Raw genomic sequence first — 18,734 nt, forward strand, 5'->3', positions numbered from 1 at the left:
ATCCACAAACACAGGGGATTTAGTAGAGGACAGAGCCCATTAACAGTGCACCAAATGTCCTCTGTGTAGGCATAACTTGCTATGAGGAGAAAACCACAGTTGCGCACTTGTGTTAAAAGGGGACAGTAGGCTGAACCCAGAGAACACGGGAGAAATGACTCAGGTTTACTGAGTGGAACACTCTGTGTCTTTGTGCCAAAAACAGCAGCGTCTTTTCGGTTAACAGCCGAACGCGCTAACCAATTGTGCCACAGAGACTCACTGGCATGTGTGTTCTGCCTTTGGCCTGATTGCATTGCTATTTTTTTCTGATTGGCAGAAAACCTGAACTTTTTTCTGAAAAAGGCATGCCTCTCTTAGCACTGCAGTGCATTAGACTGCTCCCTTGCTTCCCTGAGTCCCCAAATACAAAACCACCTTGGGCACAATAGAAGACACATTCCAGCAGATTTAGCAAGAGTGCACCAAGGATTCTATATGTAGGTACCTTGCTGAGAAGCAAGACCTGCAGTTGCATTCTTCTGTTAAAAGAGGGCAGCAGAGTGCACCAAGAGAACTTGGGGGAAGTAGTTTATGTTAACTACTTGCCATGCTCTTTATAGATCCCTCTGTTTGACTGGGTGAATTCTAATTTCTGGGGTAGAGTAAGCAATTTTTGGATCTAGATGCTGTGCGCAACAGGAATGCTATATACTGCACTGTACTGCTACTGAAAAGTTACCAATTTTACAGGATGTTCAGGTAAGCTTTGTTTCAGAAAACAACTTGCTAGAGGCACTAAGACAGATTACTGGGACAAAGGAAGAGGGTTTGGGGATTAGCACATCTCCTATGAAAGGTACAGTCACGCCCGAGACAACTCTGAGTGTCACCTCAAATTCTAAGAAATGCAAACTAGGGACCTACGCTTTTTATTGCCAGTGGATCTTTGTGTTTCAGACAAATGTGCACGCCTCCCAGAGCCCCTTGCAATGCACTTAGGGAAAGGGGGGAAGGTGCTGTGAAGCCCTCTCGCTGACAATGTCTCTCTTGTCTATAATGTAACTATGAGAGAGAGAGAAATAGGCAATGCGAGAGTGAAAAAGTAAAATGGAAATGTGTCTACTGAGACCAGTATAAGGGGAAATCCTCACAATCCAGGACCGACAGTTGATTGGGAGGGCGCTTACAGGTTTCCGACACCAGACCGGTACCTGAACTCACAAACCCAAACTGCAAAGTGATGCCCATTGCCACTAGACTGCCGACCCCCTTTCGGGGCCCCAACATATATCCTTTAGTCACACCTAGAGTTCCCAGGACAGTGCAGCATTCAGCGATTACACGAAAATATTGACAGCGCTAGGAGGCCATGCAAATGGCAGAGGTATGCTTTACAAAGCCCACGTAGCGTGCACAAAACAGCACATCAGTCAGGCCCACTTGAAGAGATGGTAAAGAGGAAATACTTCTGCTGCATCCAGTAAAACATAGAGATTGGCCTGCTTTAAAGGTTGACCATGTCCTTCATGGGTGTCTGTCAATATGATACTTCCCTGCTGCAAAGTTTACATTCGAAACGCCAGAACAACTAGGCCCAGAGCACAAAGATGCAGTCAGGTTGAAATAACGAGATACTGAAGAGCAATTTTGTATTTCAGAGTGGGAAAAGGAAGTATGACCCCGACGTGATATGAACACGCAACCTTCTGATCTAGAGTCAGATGCGCTACCATTGCGCCACGAGGTCCTTGTGGAAATCCACCTGGTATGTCTGATGACAGAATAAAGGTAGGAGACGTGCATGGACCTGCAGAGCCTCATTGCTTCTTTAAGTAGACTGGCTAGGATAGCTTCCTTCTGTGCATCAGTACACGCTGCAGCCAAACCCTTCCCATGAAGTCTTGATGTTTATGAATTGAATGGCAAGTTTTGAAAAACTAAAGCAAGCGAGAAGAATTGCTTACAGTTTATTGGATTTTTTGGACGTCAGCAGACGAGACCTGCGAGAGGTAAACAGAAGTTCATAGTTGGTCATGCTGAATTTTTGAGCCAAAATGCACCGTCCCTGGGTGGGCTTGAACCACCAACCTTTCGGTTAACAGCCGAACGCGCTAACCGATTGCGCCACAGAGACTCATGCAGTTCTTACACAGGGGCCTGATTGGTGTGCTGTTTGCTTATGCTTCCCAGGCAACCTGAAAATATTTCTAAAATAGCTCTATTTCCCACAGCAAATCAGGGTATCAAGCACTTCCCTACCTCCCCTAATCCACAAACACAGGGGATTTAGTAGAGGACAGAGCCCATCAACAGTGCACCAAATGTCCTCTGTGTAGGCATAACTTGCTATGAGGAGAAAGCCACAGTTGCGCACTTGTGTTAAAAGGGGACAGTAGGCTGAACCCAGAGAACACGGGAGAAATGACTCAGGTTTACTGAGTGGAACACTCTGTGTCTTTGTGCCAAAAACAGCAGCGTCTTTTCGGTTAACAGCCGAACGCGCTAACCAATTGTGCCACAGAGACTCACTGGCATGTGTGTTCTGCCTTTGGCCTGATTGCATTGCTATTTTTTTCTGATTGGCAGAAAACCTGAACTTTTTTCTGAAAAAGGCATGCCTCTCTTAGCACTGCAGTGCATTAGACTGCTCCCTTGCTTCCCTGAGTCCCCAAATACACAACCACCTTGGGCACAATAGAAGACACATTCCAGCAGATTTAGCAAGAGTGCACCAAGGTTTCTATATGTAGGTACCTTGCTGAGAAGCAAGACCTGCAGTTGCATTCTTCTGTTAAAAGAGGGCAGCAGAGTGCACCAAGAGAACTTGGGGGAAGTAGCTTATGTTAACTACTTGCCATGATCTTTATAGATCCCTCTGTTTGACTGGGTGAATTCTAATTTCTGGGGTAGAGTAAGCAATTTTTGGATCTAGATGCTGTGCGCAACAGGAATGCTATATACTGCACTGTACTGCTACTGAAAAGTTACCAATTTTACAGGATGTTCAGGTAAGCTTTGTTTCAGAAAACAACTTGCTAGAGGCCCTAGGACAGATTACTGGGACAAAGGAAGAGGGTTTGGGGATTAGCACATCTCCTATGAAAGGTACAGTCACGCCCGAGACAACTCTGAGTGCCTCCTCAAATTCTAAGAAATGCGAACTGGGGTCCTACGCCTTTTATTGCCAGTGGATTTTTGTGTTTCAGACAAATGTGCACGCCTCCCAGAGCCCCATGCAATGCACTTAGCGAAATGGGGGAAGGTGCTGTGCAACCCTCTCGCTGACAATGTCTCTCTTGTCTATAATGTATCTATGAGAGAGAGAGAAATAGGCAATGCGAGAGTGAAAAAGTAAAATGGAAATGTGTCTACTGAGACCAGTATAAGGGGAAATCCTCACAATCCAGGACTGACAGTTGATTGGGAGGGCGCTTACAGTTTTCTGACACCAGACCGGTACCTGAACTCACAAACCCAAACTGCAAAGTTATGGGCATTGCCACTAGACTGCCGACCCCCTTTCGGGGCCCCAGCATATATCGTTTGGTCACACCTAGAGTTCCCAGGACAGTGCAGCATTCAGCGATTACACGAAAATATTGACAGCGCTAGGAGGCCATGCAAATGGCAGAGGTATGCTTTACAAAGCCCACGTAGCGTGCACACAACAGCACATCAGTCAGGCCCACTTGAAGAGATGGTAAAGAGGAAATACTTCTGCTGCATCCAGTAAAACATAGAGATTGGCCTGCTTTAAAGCTTGACCATGTCCTTCATGGGTGTCTGTCAATATGATACTTCCCTGCTGCAAAGCTTACATTCGAAACGCCAGAACAACTAGGCCCAGAGCACAAAGATGCAGTCAGGTTGAAATAACGAATTACTGAAGAGCAATTTTATATTTCAGAGTGGGAAAAGCAAATATGCCCCCGACGTGATTTGAACACGAAACCTTCTGATCTGGAGTCAGACGCGCTACCATTGCGCCACGAGGTCCTTGTGGAAATCCACCTGGTATGTCTGATGACAGAATAAAGGTAGGAGACGTGCATGGACCTGCAGAGCCTCATTGCTTCTTTAAGTAGACTGGCTAGGATAGCTTCCTTCTGTGCATCAGTACACGCTGCAGCCAAACCCTTCCCATGAAGTCTTGATGTTTATGAATTGAATGGCAAGTTTTGAAAAACTAAAGCAAGCGAGAAGAATTGCTTACAGTTTATTGGATTTTTTGGACGTCAGCAGACGAGACCTGCGAGAGGTAAACAGAAGTTCATAGTTGGTCATGCTGAATTTTTGAGCCAAAATGCATCGTCCCTGGGTTGGCTTGAACCACCAACCTTTCGGTTAACAGCCGAACGCGCTAACCGATTGCGCCACAGAGACTCATGCAGTGCTTACACTGGGGCCTAATTGGTGTGCTGTTTGCTTATGCTTCCCAGGCAACCTGAAAATATTTCTAAAATAGCTCTATTTCCCACAGCAAATCAGGGTATCAAGCACTTCCCTACCTCCCCTAATCCACAAACACAGGGGATTTAGTAGAGGACAGAGCCCATCAACAGTGCACCAAATGTCCTCTGTGTAGGCATAACTTGCTATGAGGAGAAAGCCACAGTTGCGCACTTGTGTTAAAAGGGGACAGTAGGCTGAACCCAGAGAACACGGGAGAAATGACTCAGGTTTACTGAGTGGAACACTCTGTGTCTTTGTGCCCAAAACAGCAGCGTCTTTTCGGTTAACAGCCGAACGCGCTAACCAATTGCGCCACAGAGACTCACTGGCATGTGTGTTCTGCCTTTGGCCTGATTGCATTGCTATTTTTTTCTGATTGGCAGAAAACCTGAACTTTTTTCTGAAAAAGGCATGCCTCTCTTAGCACTGCAGTGCATTAGACTGCTCCCTTGCTTCCCTGAGTCCCCAAATACACAACCACCTTGGGCACAATAGAAGACACATTCCAGCAGATTTAGCAAGAGTGCACCAAGGATTCTATATGTAGGTACCTTGCTGAGAAGCAAGACCTGCAGTTGCATTCTTCTGTTAAAAGAGGGCAGCAGAGTTCACCAAGAGAACTTGGGGGAAGTAGCTTATGTTAACTACTTGCCATGCTCTTTATAGATCCCTCTGTTTGACTGGGTGAATTCTAATTTCTGGGTTTAGAGTAAGCAATTTTTGGATCTAGATGCTGTGCGCAACAGGAATGCTATATACTGCACTGTACTGCTACTGAAAAGTTACCAATTTTACAGGATGTTCAGGTAAGCTTTGTTTCAGAAAACAACTTGCTAGAGGCACTAAGACAGATTACTGGGACAAAGGAAGAGGGTTTGGGGATTAGCACATCTCCTATGAAAGGTACAGTCACGCCCGAGACAACTCTTGAGTGTCACCTCAAATTCTAAGAAATGCAAACTAGGGACCTACGCTTTTTATTGCCAGCGGATCTTTGTGTTCAGACAAATGTGCACGCCTCCCAGAGCCCCTTGCAATGCACTTAGGGAAAGGGGGGAAGGTGCTGTGAAGCCCTCTCGCTGACAATGTCTCTCTTGTCTATAATGTAACTATGAGAGAGAGAGAAATAGGCAATGCGAGAGCGAAAAAGTAAAATGGAAATGTGTCTACTGAGACCAGTATAAGGGGAAATCCTCACAATCCAGGACCGACAGTTGATTGGGAGGGCGCTTACAGGTTTCCGACACCAGCCCGGTACCTGAACTCACAAACCCAAACTGCAAAGTGATGGGCATTGCCACTAGACTGCCGACCCCCTTTCGGGGCCCCAAAATATATCCTTTAGTCACACCTAGAGTTCCCAGGACAGTGCAGCATTCAGCGATTACACGAAAATATTGACAGCGCTAGGAGGCCATGCAAATGGCAGAGGTATGCTTTACAAAGCCCACGTAGCGTGCACAAAACAGCACATCAGTCAGGCCCACTTGAAGAGATGGTAAAGAGGAAATACTTCTGCTGCATCCAGTAAAACATAGAGATTGGCCTGCTTTAAAGGTTGACCATGTCCTTCATGGGTGTCTGTCAATATGATACTTCCCTGCTGCAAAGCTTACATTCGAAACGCCAGAACAACTAGGCCCAGAGCACAAAGATGCAGTCAGGTTGAAATAACGAGATACTGAAGAGCAATTTTATATTTCAGAGTGGGAAAAGCAAATATGCCCCCGACGTGATTTGAACACGAAACCTTCTGATCTTGAGTCAGACGCGCTACCATTGCGCCACGAGGTCCTTGTGGCAATCCACCTGGTGTGTCTGATGACAGAGTAAAGGTAGGAGACGTACATGGACCTGCAGAGCCTCATTGCTTCTTTAAGTAGACTGGCTAGGATAGCTTCCTTCTGTGCATCAGTACACGCTGCAGCCAAACCCTTCCCATGAAGTCTTGATGTTTATGAATTGAATGGCAAGTTTTGAAAAACTAAAGCAAGCGAGAAGAATTGCTTACAGTTTATTGGATTTTTTGGACGTCAGCAGACGAGACCTGCGAGAGGTAAACAGAAGTTCATAGTTGGTCATGCTGAATTTTTGAGCCAAAATGCATCGTCCCTGGGTGGGCTTGAACCACCAACCTTTCGGTTAACAGCCGAACGCGCTAACCGATTGCGCCACAGAGACTCATGCAGTTCTTACACAGGGGCCTGATTGGTGTGCTGTTTGCTTATGCTTCCCAGGCAACCTGAAAATATTTCTAAAATAGCTCTTTTTCCCACAGCAAATCAGGGTATCAAGCACTTCCCTACCTCCCCTAATCCACAAACACAGGGGATTTAGTAGAGGACAGAGCCCATCAACAGTGCACCAAATGTCCTCTGTATAGGCATAACTTGCTATGAGGAGAAAGCCACTGTTGCGCACTTGTGTTAAAAGGGGACAGTAGGCTGAACCCAGAGAACACGGGAGAAATGACTCAGGTTTACTGAGTGGAACACTCTGTGTCTTTGTGCCAAAAACAGCAGCGTCTTTTTGGTTAACAGCCGAACGCGCTAACCAATTGCGCCACAGAGACTCACTGGCATGTGTGTTCTGCCTTTGGCCTGATTGCATTGCTTTTTCTTTCTGATTGGCAGAAAACCTGAACTTTTTTCTGAAAAAGGCATGCCTCTCTTAGCACTGCAGTGCATTAGACTGCTCCCTTGCTTCCCTGAGTCCCCAAATACACAACCACCTTGGGCACAATAGAAGACACATTCCAGCAGATTTAGCAAGAGTGCACCAAGGATTCTATATGTAGGTACCTTGCTGAGAAGCAAGACCTGCAGTTGCATTCTTCTGTTAAAAGAGGGCAGCAGAGTGCACCAAAAGAACTTGGGGGAAGTAGCTTATGTTAACTACTTGCCATGCTCTTTATAGATCCCTCTGTTTGACTGGGTGAATTCTAATTTCTGGGGTAGAGTAAGCAATGTTTGGATCTAGATGCTGTGCGCAACAGGAATGCTATATACTGCACTGTACTGCTACTGAATAGTTACCAATTTTACAGGATGTTCAGGTAAGCTTTGTTTCAGAAAACAACTTGCTAGAGGCCCTAGGACAGATTACTGGGACAAAGGAAGAGGGTTTGGGGATTAGCACATCTCCTATGAAAGGTACAGTCACGCCCGAGACAACTCTGAGCGTCACTTCAAATTTTAAGAAATGCAAACTAGGGACCTACGCTTTTTATTGCCAGTGGATCTTTGTGTTTCAGACAAATGTGCACGCCTCCCAGAGCCCCATGCAATGCACTTAGGGAAATGGGGGAAGGTGCTGTGCAACCCTCTCGCTGACAATGTCTCTCTTGTCTATAATGTATCTATGAGAGAGAGAGAAATAGGCAATGCGAGAGTGAAAAAGTAAAATGGAAATGTGTCTACTGAGACCAGTATAAGGGGAAATCCTCACAATCCAGGACCGACAGTTGATTGGGAGGGCGCTTACAGGTTTCCGACACCAGACCGGTACCTGAACTCACAAACCCAAACTGCAAAGTGATGGGCATTGCCACTAGACTGCCGACCCCCTTTCAGGCCCCAGCATATATCCTTTAGTCACACCTAGATTTCCCAGGACAGTGCAGCATTCAGCGATTACACGAAAATATTGACAGCGCTAGGAGGCCATGCAAATGGCAGAGGTATGCTTTACAAAGCCCACGTAGCGTGCACAAAACAGCACATCAGTCAGGCCCACTTGAAGAGATGGTAAAGAGGAAATACTTCTGCTGCATCCAGTAAAACATAGAGATTGGCCTGCTTTAAAGGTTGACCATGTCCTTCATGGGTGTCTGTCAATATGATACTTCCCTGCTGCAAAGCTTACATTCGAAACGCCAGAACAACTAGGCCCAGAGCACAAAGATGCAGTCAGGTTGAAATAACGAGATACTGAAGAGCAATTTTGTATTTCAGAGTGGGAAAAGGAAGTATGACCCCGACGTGATTTGAACACGCAACCTTCTGATCTGGAGTCAGACGCGCTACCATTGCGCCACAAGGTCCTTGTGGCAGTCCACCTGGTGTGTCTGATGACAGAATAAAGGTAGGAGACGTACATGCACCTGCAGAGCCTCATTGCTTCTTTAAGTAGACTGGCTAGGATAGCTTCCTTCTGTGCATCAGTACACGCTGCAGCCAAACCCTTCCCATGAAGTCTTGATGTTTATGAATTGAATGGCAAGTTTTGAAAAACTAAAGCAAGCGAGAAGAATTGCTTACAGTTTATTGGATTTTTGGACGTCAGCAGACGAGACCTGCGAGAGGTAAACAGAAGTTCATAGTTGGTCATGCTGAATTTTTGAGCCAAAATGCATCGTCCCTGGGTGGGCTTGAACCACCAACCTTTCGGTTAACAGCCGAACGCGCTAACCGATTGCGCCACAGAGACTCATGCAGTTCTTACACAGGGGCCTGATTGGTGTGCTGTTTGCTTATGCTTCCCAGGCAACCTGAAAATATTTCTAAAATAGCTCTTTTTCCCACAGCAAATCAGGGTATCAAGCACTTCCCTACCTCCCCTAATCCACAAACACAGGGGATTTAGTAGAGGACAGAGCCCATCAACAGTGCACCAAATGTCCTCTGTATAGGCATAACTTGCTATGAGGAGAAAGCCACTGTTGCGCACTTGTGTTAAAAGGGGACAGTAGGCTGAACCCAGAGAACACGGGAGAAATGACTCAGGTTTACTGAGTGGAACACTCTGTGTCTTTGTGCCAAAAACAGCAGCGTCTTTTCGGTTAACAGCCGAACGCGCTAACCAATTGCGCCACAGAGACTCACTGGCATGTGTGTTCTGCCTTTGGCCTGATTGCATTGCTATTTTTTTCTGATTGGCAGAAAACCTGAACTTTTTTCTGAAAAAGGCATGCCTCTCTTAGCACTGCAGTGCATTAGACTGCTCCCTTGCTTCCCTGAGTCCCCAAATACACAACCACCTTGGGCACAATAGAAGACACATTCCAGCAGATTTAGCAAGAGTGCACCAAGGATTCTATATGTAGGTACCTTGCTGAGAAGCAAGACCTGCAGTTGCATTCTTCTGTTAAAAGAGGGCAGCAGAGTGCACCAAGAGAACTTGGGGGAAGTAGCTTATGTTAACTACTTGCCATGCTCTTTATAGATCCCTCTGTTTGACTGGGTGAATTCTAATTTCTGGGGTAGAGTAAGCAATGTTTGGATCTAGATGCTGTGCGCAACAGGAATGCTATATACTGCACTGTACTGCTACTGAATAGTTACCAATTTTACAGGATGTTCAGGTAAGCTTTGTTTCAGAAAACAACTTGCTAGAGGCCCTAGGACAGATTACTGGGACAAAGGAAGAGGGTTTGGGGATTAGCACATCTCCTATGAAAGGTACAGTCACGCCCGAGACAACTCTGAGTGTCACTTCAAATTTTAAGAAATGCAAACTAGGGACCTACGCTTTTTATTGCCAGTGGATCTTTGTGTTTCAGACAAATGTGCACGCCTCCCAGAGCCCCATGCAATGCACTTAGGGAAATGGGGGAAGGTGCTGTGCAACCCTCTCGCTGACAATGTCTCTCTTGTCTATAATGTATCTATGAGAGAGAGAGAAATAGGCAATGCGAGAGTGAAAAAGTAAAATGGAAATGTGTCTACTGAGACCAGTATAAGGGGAAATCCTCACAATCCAGGACGACAGTTGATTGGGAGGGCGCTTACAGGTTTCCGACACCAGACCGGTACCTGAACTCACAAACCCAAACTGCAAAGTGATGGGCATTGCCACTAGACTGCCGACCCCCTTTCGGGGCCCCAGCATATATCGTTTAGTCACACCTAGAGTTCCCAGGACAGTGCAGCATTCAGCGATTACACGAAAATATTGACAGCGCTAGGAGGCCATGCAAATGGCAGAGGTATGCTTTACAAAGCCCACGTAGCGTGCACAAAACAGCACATCAGTCAGGCCCACTTGAAGAGATGGTAAAGAGGAACTACTTCTGCTGCATCCAGTAAAACATAGAGATTGGCCTGCTTTAAAGGTTGACCATGTCCTTCATGGGTGTCTGTCAATATGATACTTCCCTGCTGCAAAGTTTACATTCGAAACGCCAGAACAACTAGGCCCAGAGCACAAAGATGCAGTCAGGTTGAAATAACGAGATACTGAAGAGCAATTTTGTATTTCAGAGTGGGAAAAGGAAGTATGACCCCGACGTGATTTGAACACGAAACCTTCTGAACTGGAGTCGGACGCGCTACCATTGCGCCACGAGGTCCTTGTGGCAATCCACCTGGTGTGTCTGATGACAGAATAAAGGTAGGAGACGTACATGCACCTGCAGAGCCTCATTGCTTCTTTAAGTAGACTGGCTAGGATAGCTTCCTTCTGTGCATCAGTACACGCTGCAGCCAAACCCTTCCCATGAAGTCTTGATGTTTATGAATTGAATGGCAAGTTTTGAAAAACTAAAGCAAGCGAGAAGAATTGCTTGCAGTTTATTGGATTTTTTGGACGTCAGCAGACGAGACCTGCGAGAGGTAAACAGAAGTTCATAGTTGGTCATGCTGAATTTTTGCTGAATTTTTGAGCCAAAATGCATCGTCCCTGGGTGGGCTTGAACCACCAACCTTTCGGTTAACAGCCGAACGTGCTAACCGATTGCGCCACAGAGACTCATGCAGTTCTTACACAGGGGCCTGATTGGTGTGCTGTTTGCTTATGCTTCCCAGGCAACCTGAAAATATTTCTAAAATAGCTCTTTTTCCCACAGCAAATCAGGGTATCAAGCACTTCCCTACCTCCCCTAATCCACAAACACAGGGGATTTAGTAGAGGACAGAGCCCATCAACAGTGCACCAAATGTCCTCTGTATAGGCATAACTTGCTATGAGGAGAAAGCCACAGTTGCGCACTTGTGTTAAAAGGGGACAGTAGGCTGAACCCAGAGAACACTGGAGAAATGACTCAGGTTTACTGAGTGGAACACTCTGTGTCTTTGTGCCAAAAACAGCAGCGTCTTTTCGGTTAACAGCCGAACGCGCTAACCAATTGCGCCACAGAGACTCACTGGCATGTGTGTTCTGCCTTTGGCCTGATTGCATTGCTATTTTTTTCTGATTGGCAGAAAACCTGAACTTTTTTCTGAAAAAGGCATGCCTCTCTTAGCACTGCAGTGCATTAGACTGCTCCCTTGCTTCCCTGAGTCCCCAAATACACAACCACCTTGGGCACAATAGAAGACACATTCCAGCAGATTTAGCAAGAGTGCACCAAGGTTTCTATATGTAGGTACCTTGCTGAGAAGCAAGACCTGCAGTTGCATTCTTCTGTTAAAAGAGGGCAGCAGAGTGCACCAAGAGAACTTGGGGGAAGTAGCTTATGTTAACTACTTGCCATGCTCTTTATAGATCCCTCTGTTTGACTGGGTGAATTCTAATTTCTGGGGTAGAGTAAGCAATTTTTGGATCTAGATGCTGTGCGCAACAGGAATGCTATATACTGCACTGTACTGCTACTGAAAAGTTACCAATTTTACAGGATGTTCAGGTAAGCTTTGTTTCAGAAAACAACTTGCTAGAGGCCCTAGGACAGATTACTGGGACAAAGGAAGAGGGTTTGGGGATTAGCACATCTCCTATGAAAGGTACAGTCACGCCCTAGACAACTCTGAGTGTCACCTCAAATTCTAAGAAATGCAAACTAGGGACCTACGCTTTTTATTGCCAGTGGATCTTTGTGTTTCAGACAAATGTGCACGCCTCCCAAAGCCCCTTGCAATGCACTTAGGGAAATGGGGGAAGGTGCTGTGCAACCCTCTCGCTGACAATGTCTCTCTTGTCTATAATGTATCTATGAGAGAGAGAGAAATAACCAATGCGAGAGTGAAAAAGTAAAATGGAAATGTGTCTATTGAGACCAGTATAAGGGGAAATCCTCACAATCCAGGACCGACAGTTGATTGGGAGGGCGCTTACAGGTTTCCGACACCAGACCGGTACCTGAACTCACAAACCCAAACTGCAAAGTGATGGGCATTGCCACTAGACTGCCGACCCCCTTTCGGGGCCCCAGCATATATCCTTTAGTCACACCTAGAGTTCCCAGGACAGTGCAGCATTCAGCGATTACACGAAAATATTGACAGCGCTAGGAGGCCATGCAAATGGCAGAGGTATGCTTTACAAAGCCCACGTAGCGTGCACAAAACAGCACATCAGTCAGGCCCACTTGAAGAGATGGTAAAGAGGAACTACTTCTGCTGCATCCAGTAAAACATAGAGATTGGCCTGCTTTAAAGGTTGACCATGTCCTTCATGGGTGTCTGTCAATATGATACTTCCCTGCTGCAAAGTTTACATTCGAAACGCCAGAACAACTAGGCCCAGAGCACAAAGATGCAGTCAGGTTGAAATAACGAATTACTGAAGAGCAATTTTATATTTCAGAGTGGGAAAAGCAAATATGCCCCCGACGTGATTTGAACACGAAACCTTCTGATCTGGAGTCAGACGCGCTACCATTGCGCCACGAGGTCCTTGTGGCAATCCACCTGGTGTGTCTGATGACAGAATAAAGGTAGGAGACGTGCATGGACCTGCAGAGCCTCATTGCTTCTTTAAGTAGACTGGCTAGGATAGCTTCCTTCTGTGCATCAGTACGCGCTGCAGCCAAACCCTTCCCATGAAGTCTTGATGTTTATGAATTGAATGGCAAGTTTTGAAAAACTAAAGCAAGCGAGAAGAATTGCTTACAGTTTATTGGATTTTTTGGACGTCAGCAGACGAGACCTGCGAGAGGTAAACAGAAGTTCATAGTTGGTCATGCTGAATTTTTGAGCCAAAATGCATCGTCCCTGGGTGGGCTTGAACCACCAACCTTTCGGTTAACAGCCGAACGCGCTAACCGATTGCGCCACAGAGACTCATGCAGTGCTTACACTGGGGCCTGATTGGTGTGCTGTTTGCTTATGCTTCCCAGGCAACCTGAAAATATTTCTAAAATAGCTCTATTTCCCACAGCAAATCAGGGTATCAAGCACTTCCCTACCTCCCCTAATCCACAAACACAGGGGATTTAGTGGAGGACAGAGCCCATCAACAGTGCACCAAATGCCCTCTGTGTAGGCATAACTTGCTATGAGGAGGAAGCCACAGTTGCGCACTTGTGTTAAAAGGGGACAGTAGGCTGAACCCAGAGAACACGGGAGAAATGACTCAGGTTTACTGAGTGGAACACTCTGTGTCTTTGTGCCAAAAACAGCAGCGTCTTTTCGGTTAACAGCCGAACGCGCTAACCAATTGTGCCACAGAGACTCACTGGCATGTGTGTTCTGCCTTTGGCCTGATTGCATTGCTATTTTTTTCTGATTGGCAGAAAACCTGAACTTTTTTCTGAAAAAGGCATGCCTCTCTTAGCACTGCAGTGCATTAGACTGCTCCCTTGCTTCCCTGAGTCCCCAAATACACAACCACCTTGGGCACAATAGAAGACACATTCCAGCAGATTTAGCAAGAGTGCACCAAGGTTTCTATATGTAGGTACCTTGCTGAGAAGCAAGACCTGCAGTTGCATTCTTCTGTTAAAAGAGGGCAGCAGAGTGCACCAAGAGAACTTGGGGGAAGTAGCTTATGTTAACTACTTGCCATGATCTTTATAGATCCCTCTGTTTGACTGGGTGAATTCTAATTTCTGGGGTAGAGTAAGCAATTTTTGGATCTAGATGCTGTGCGCAACAGGAATGCTATATACTGCACTGTACTGCTACTGAAAAGTTACCAATTTTACAGATTGTTCAGGTAAGCTTTGTTTCAGAAAACAACTTGCTAGAGGCCCTAGGACAGATTACTGGGACAAGGAAGAGGGTTTGGGGATTAGCACATCTCCTATGAAAGGTACAGTCATGCCCGAGACAACTCTGAGTGCCTCCTCAAATTCTAAGAAATGCGAACTGGGGTCCTACGCCTTTTAATGCCAGTGGATCTTTGTGTTTCAGACAAATGTGCACGCCTCCCAGAGCCCCATGCAATGCACTTAGGGAAATGGGGGAAGGTGCTGTGCAACCCTCTCGCTGACAATGTCTCTCTTGTCTATAATGTATCTATGAGAGAGAGAGAAATAGGCAATGCGAGAGTGAAAAAGTAAAATGGAAATGTGTCTACTGAGACCAGTATAAGGGGAAATCCTCACAATCCTGGACCGACAGTTGATTGGGAGGGCGCTTACAGGTTTCCGACACCAGACCGGTACCTGAACTCACAAACCCAAACTGCAAAGTGATGCCCATTGCCACTAGACTGCCGAACCCCTTTCGGGCCCCAACATATATCCTTTAGTCACACCTAGAGTTCCGAGGACAGTGCAGCATTCAGCGATTACACGAACATATTGATAGCGCTAGGAGGCCATGCAAATGGCAGAGGTATGCTTTACAAAGCCCACGTAGCGTGCACAAAACAGCACATCAGTCAGGCCCACTTGAAGAGATGGTAAAGAGGAAATACTTCTGCTGCATTCAGTAAAACATAGAGATTGGCCTGCTTTAAAGGTTGACCATGTCCTTCATGGGTGTCTGTCAATATGATACTTCCCTGCTGCAAAGCTTACATTCGAAACGCCAGAACAACTAGGCCCAGAGCACAAAGATGCAGCCAGGTTGAAATAACGAGATACTGAAGAGCAATTTTGTATTTCAGAGTGGGAAAAGGAAGTATGCCCCCGACGTGATTTGAACACGAAACCTTCTGATCTGGAGTCAGACGCGCTACCATTGCGCCACGAGGTCCTTGTGGCAATCCACCTGGTGTGTCTGATGACAGAATAAAGGTAGGAGACGTACATGCACCTGCAGAGCCTCATTGCTTCTTTAAGTAGACTGGCTAGGATAGCTTCCTTCTGTGCATCAGTACACGCTGCAGCCAAACCCTTCCCATGAAGTCTTGATGTTTATGAATTGAATGGCAAGTTTTGAAAAACTAAAGCAAGCGAGAAGAATTGCTTGCAGTTTATTGGATTTTTTGGACGTCAGCAGACGAGACCTGCGAGAGGTAAACAGAAGTTCATAGTTGGTCATGCTGAATTTTTGAGCCAAAATGCATCGTCCCTGGGTGGGCTTGAACCACCAACCTTTCGGTTAACAGCCGAACGTGCTAACCGATTGCGCCACAGAGACTCATGCAGTTCTTACACAGGGGCCTGATTGGTGTGCTGTTTGCTTATGCTTCCCAGGCAACCTGAAAATATTTCTAAAATAGCTCTTTTTCCCACAGCAAATCAGGGTATCAAGCACTTCCCTACCTCCCCTAATCCACAAACACAGGGGATTTAGTAGAGGACAGAGCCCATCAACAGTGCACCAAATGTCCTCTGTATAGGCATAACTTGCTATGAGGAGAAAGCCACAGTTGCGCACTTGTGTTAAAAGGGGACAGTAGGCTGAACCCAGAGAACACGGGAGAAATGACTCAGGTTTACTGAGTGGAACAATCTGTGTCTTTGTGCCAAAAACAGCAGCGTCTTTTCGGTTAACAGCCGAACGCGCTAACCAATTGCGCCACAGAGACTCACTGGCATGTGTGTTCTGCCTTTGGCCTGATTGCATTGCTATTTTTTTCTGATTGGCAGAAAACCTGAACTTTTTTCTGAAAAAGGCATGCCTCTCTTAGCACTGCAGTGCATTAGACTGCTCCCTTGCTTCCCTGAGTCCCCAAATACACAACCACCTTGGGCACAATAGAAGACACATTCCAGCAGATTTAGCAAGAGTGCACCAAGGTTTCTATATGTAGGTACCTTGCTGAGAAGCAAGACCTGCAGTTGCATTCTTCTGTTAAAAGAGGGCAGCAGAGTGCACCAAGAGAACTTGGGGGAAGTAGCTTATGTTAACTACTTGCCATGCTCTTTATAGATCCCTCTGTTTGACTGGGTGAATTCTAATTTCTGGGGTAGAGTAAGCAATTTTTGGATCTAGATGCTGTGCGCAACAGGAATGCTATATACTGCACTGTACTGCTACTGAAAAGTTACCAATTTTACAGGATGTTCAGGTAAGCTTTGTTTCAGAAAACAACTTGCTAGAGGCCCTAGGACAGATTACTGGGACAAAGGAAGAGGGTTTGGGGATTAGCACATCTCCTATGAAAGGTACAGTCACGCCCTAGACAACTCTGAGTGTCACCTCAAATTCTAAGAAATGCAAACTAGGGACCTACGCTTTTTATTGCCAGTGGATCTTTGTGTTTCAGACAAATGTGCACGCCTCCCAAAGCCCCTTGCAATGCACTTAGGGAAATGGGGGAAGGTGCTGTGCAACCCTCTCGCTGACAATGTCTCTCTTGTCTATAATGTATCTATGAGAGAGAGAGAAATAGGCAATGCGAGAGTGAAAAAGTAAAATGGAAATGTGTCTATTGAGACCAGTATAAGGGGAAATCCTCACAATCCAGGACCGACAGTTGATTGGGAGGGCGCTTACAGGTTTCCGACACCAGACCGGTACCTGAACTCACAAACCCAAACTGCAAAGTGATGGGCATTGCCACTAGACTGCCGACCCCCTTTCGGGGCCCCAGCATATATCCTTTAGTCACACCTAGAGTTCCCAGGACAGTGCAGCATTCAGCGATTACACGAAAATATTGACAGCGCTAGGAGGCCATGCAAATGGCAGAGGTATGCTTTACAAAGCCCACGTAGCGTGCACAAAACAGCACATCAGTCAGGCCCACTTGAAGAGATGGTAAAGAGGAACTACTTCTGCTGCATCCAGTAAAACATAGAGATTGGCCTGCTTTAAAGGTTGACCATGTCCTTCATGGGTGTCTGTCAATATGATACTTCCCTGCTGCAAAGTTTACATTCGAAACGCCAGAACAACTAGGCCCAGAGCACAAAGATGCAGTCAGGTTGAAATAACGAATTACTGAAGAGCAATTTTATATTTCAGAGTGGGAAAAGCAAATATGCCCCCGACGTGATTTGAACACGAAACCTTCTGATCTGGAGTCAGACGCGCTACCATTGGCCACGAGGTCCTTGTGGCAATCCACCTGGTGTGTCTGATGACAGAATAAAGGTAGGAGACGTGCATGGACCTGCAGAGCCTCATTGCTTCTTTAAGTAGACTGGCTAGGATAGCTTCCTTCTGTGCATCAGTACGCGCTGCAGCCAAACCCTTCCCATGAAGTCTTGATGTTTATGAATTGAATGGCAAGTTTTGAAAAACTAAAGCAAGCGAGAAGAATTGCTTACAGTTTATTGGATTTTTTGGACGTCAGCAGACGAGACCTGCGAGAGGTAAACAGAAGTTCATAGTTGGTCATGCTGAATTTTTGAGCCAAAATGCATCGTCCCTGGGTGGGCTTGAACCACCAACCTTTCGGTTAACAGCCGAACGCGCTAACCGATTGCGCCACAGAGACTCATGCAGTGCTTACACTGGGGCCTGATTGGTGTGCTGTTTGCTTATGCTTCCCAGGCAACCTGAAAATATTTCTAAAATAGCTCTATTTCCCACAGCAAATCAGGGTATCAAGCACTTCCCTACCTCCCCTAATCCACAAACACAGGGGATTTAGTGGAGGACAGAGCCCATCAACAGTGCACCAAATGCCCTCTGTGTAGGCATAACTTGCTATGAGGAGGAAGCCACAGTTGCGCACTTGTGTTAAAAGGGGACAGTAGGCTGAACCCAGAGAACACGGGAGAAATGACTCAGGTTTACTGAGTGGAACACTCTGTGTCTTTGTGCCAAAAACAGCAGCGTCTTTTCGGTTAACAGCCGAACGCGCTAACCAATTGTGCCACAGAGACTCACTGGCATGTGTGTTCTGCCTTTGGCCTGATTGCATTGCTATTTTTTTCTGATTGGCAGAAAACCTGAACTTTTTTCTGAAAAAGGCATGCCTCTCTTAGCACTGCAGTGCATTAGACTGCTCCCTTGCTTCCCTGAGTCCCCAAATACACAACCACCTTGGGCACAATAGAAGACACATTCCAGCAGATTTAGCAAGAGTGCACCAAGGTTTCTATATGTAGGTACCTTGCTGAGAAGCAAGACCTGCAGTTGCATTCTTCTGTTAAAAGAGGGCAGCAGAGTGCACCAAGAGAACTTGGGGGAAGTAGCTTATGTTAACTACTTGCCATGATCTTTATAGATCCCTCTGTTTGACTGGGTGAATTCTAATTTCTGGGGTAGAGTAAGCAATTTTTGGATCTAGATGCTGTGCGCAACAGGAATGCTATATACTGCACTGTACTGCTACTGAAAAGTTACCAATTTTACAGATTG

The 18,734-nt window shown here is 46.1% G+C and overlaps 12 non-coding genes across 12 annotated transcripts; all 12 read right to left on the bottom strand.

The window, feature by feature from the left end:
- Window positions 1–2,042: 2,042 nt before the first annotated feature.
- On the bottom strand, window positions 2,043–2,116 carry TRNAN-GUU (transfer RNA asparagine (anticodon GUU)). The gene has a single exon. It is a non-coding gene; the product is annotated as a tRNA-Asn (tRNA).
- Window positions 2,117–3,906: 1,790 nt separating this feature from the next.
- On the bottom strand, window positions 3,907–3,978 carry TRNAW-CCA (transfer RNA tryptophan (anticodon CCA)). Its single transcript has one exon. It is a non-coding gene; the product is annotated as a tRNA-Trp (tRNA).
- A 313-nt stretch (window positions 3,979–4,291) lies between these two features.
- Window positions 4,292–4,365, bottom strand: TRNAN-GUU (transfer RNA asparagine (anticodon GUU)). The gene has a single exon. It is a non-coding gene; the product is annotated as a tRNA-Asn (tRNA).
- A 2,176-nt stretch (window positions 4,366–6,541) lies between these two features.
- Window positions 6,542–6,615, bottom strand: TRNAN-GUU (transfer RNA asparagine (anticodon GUU)). The gene has a single exon. It is a non-coding gene; the product is annotated as a tRNA-Asn (tRNA).
- A 1,789-nt stretch (window positions 6,616–8,404) lies between these two features.
- On the bottom strand, window positions 8,405–8,476 carry TRNAW-CCA (transfer RNA tryptophan (anticodon CCA)). Its single transcript has one exon. It is a non-coding gene; the product is annotated as a tRNA-Trp (tRNA).
- Window positions 8,477–8,788: 312 nt separating this feature from the next.
- Window positions 8,789–8,862, bottom strand: TRNAN-GUU (transfer RNA asparagine (anticodon GUU)). The gene has a single exon. It is a non-coding gene; the product is annotated as a tRNA-Asn (tRNA).
- Window positions 8,863–11,047: 2,185 nt separating this feature from the next.
- TRNAN-GUU (transfer RNA asparagine (anticodon GUU)) lies at window positions 11,048–11,121 on the bottom strand. Its single transcript has one exon. It is a non-coding gene; the product is annotated as a tRNA-Asn (tRNA).
- Window positions 11,122–12,911: 1,790 nt separating this feature from the next.
- TRNAW-CCA (transfer RNA tryptophan (anticodon CCA)) lies at window positions 12,912–12,983 on the bottom strand. The gene has a single exon. It is a non-coding gene; the product is annotated as a tRNA-Trp (tRNA).
- Window positions 12,984–13,296: 313 nt separating this feature from the next.
- TRNAN-GUU (transfer RNA asparagine (anticodon GUU)) lies at window positions 13,297–13,370 on the bottom strand. Its single transcript has one exon. It is a non-coding gene; the product is annotated as a tRNA-Asn (tRNA).
- Window positions 13,371–15,158: 1,788 nt separating this feature from the next.
- On the bottom strand, window positions 15,159–15,230 carry TRNAW-CCA (transfer RNA tryptophan (anticodon CCA)). Its single transcript has one exon. It is a non-coding gene; the product is annotated as a tRNA-Trp (tRNA).
- A 313-nt stretch (window positions 15,231–15,543) lies between these two features.
- On the bottom strand, window positions 15,544–15,617 carry TRNAN-GUU (transfer RNA asparagine (anticodon GUU)). The gene has a single exon. It is a non-coding gene; the product is annotated as a tRNA-Asn (tRNA).
- A 2,174-nt stretch (window positions 15,618–17,791) lies between these two features.
- Window positions 17,792–17,865, bottom strand: TRNAN-GUU (transfer RNA asparagine (anticodon GUU)). Its single transcript has one exon. It is a non-coding gene; the product is annotated as a tRNA-Asn (tRNA).
- Window positions 17,866–18,734: the final 869 nt, after the last annotated feature.

This window comes from Ambystoma mexicanum, chromosome 11 (assembly GCF_040938575.1).
Source record: "Ambystoma mexicanum isolate Mex_15411 chromosome 11, UKY_AmexF1_1, whole genome shotgun sequence".
Taxonomy (NCBI): Eukaryota; Metazoa; Chordata; class Amphibia; order Caudata; family Ambystomatidae; genus Ambystoma; species Ambystoma mexicanum.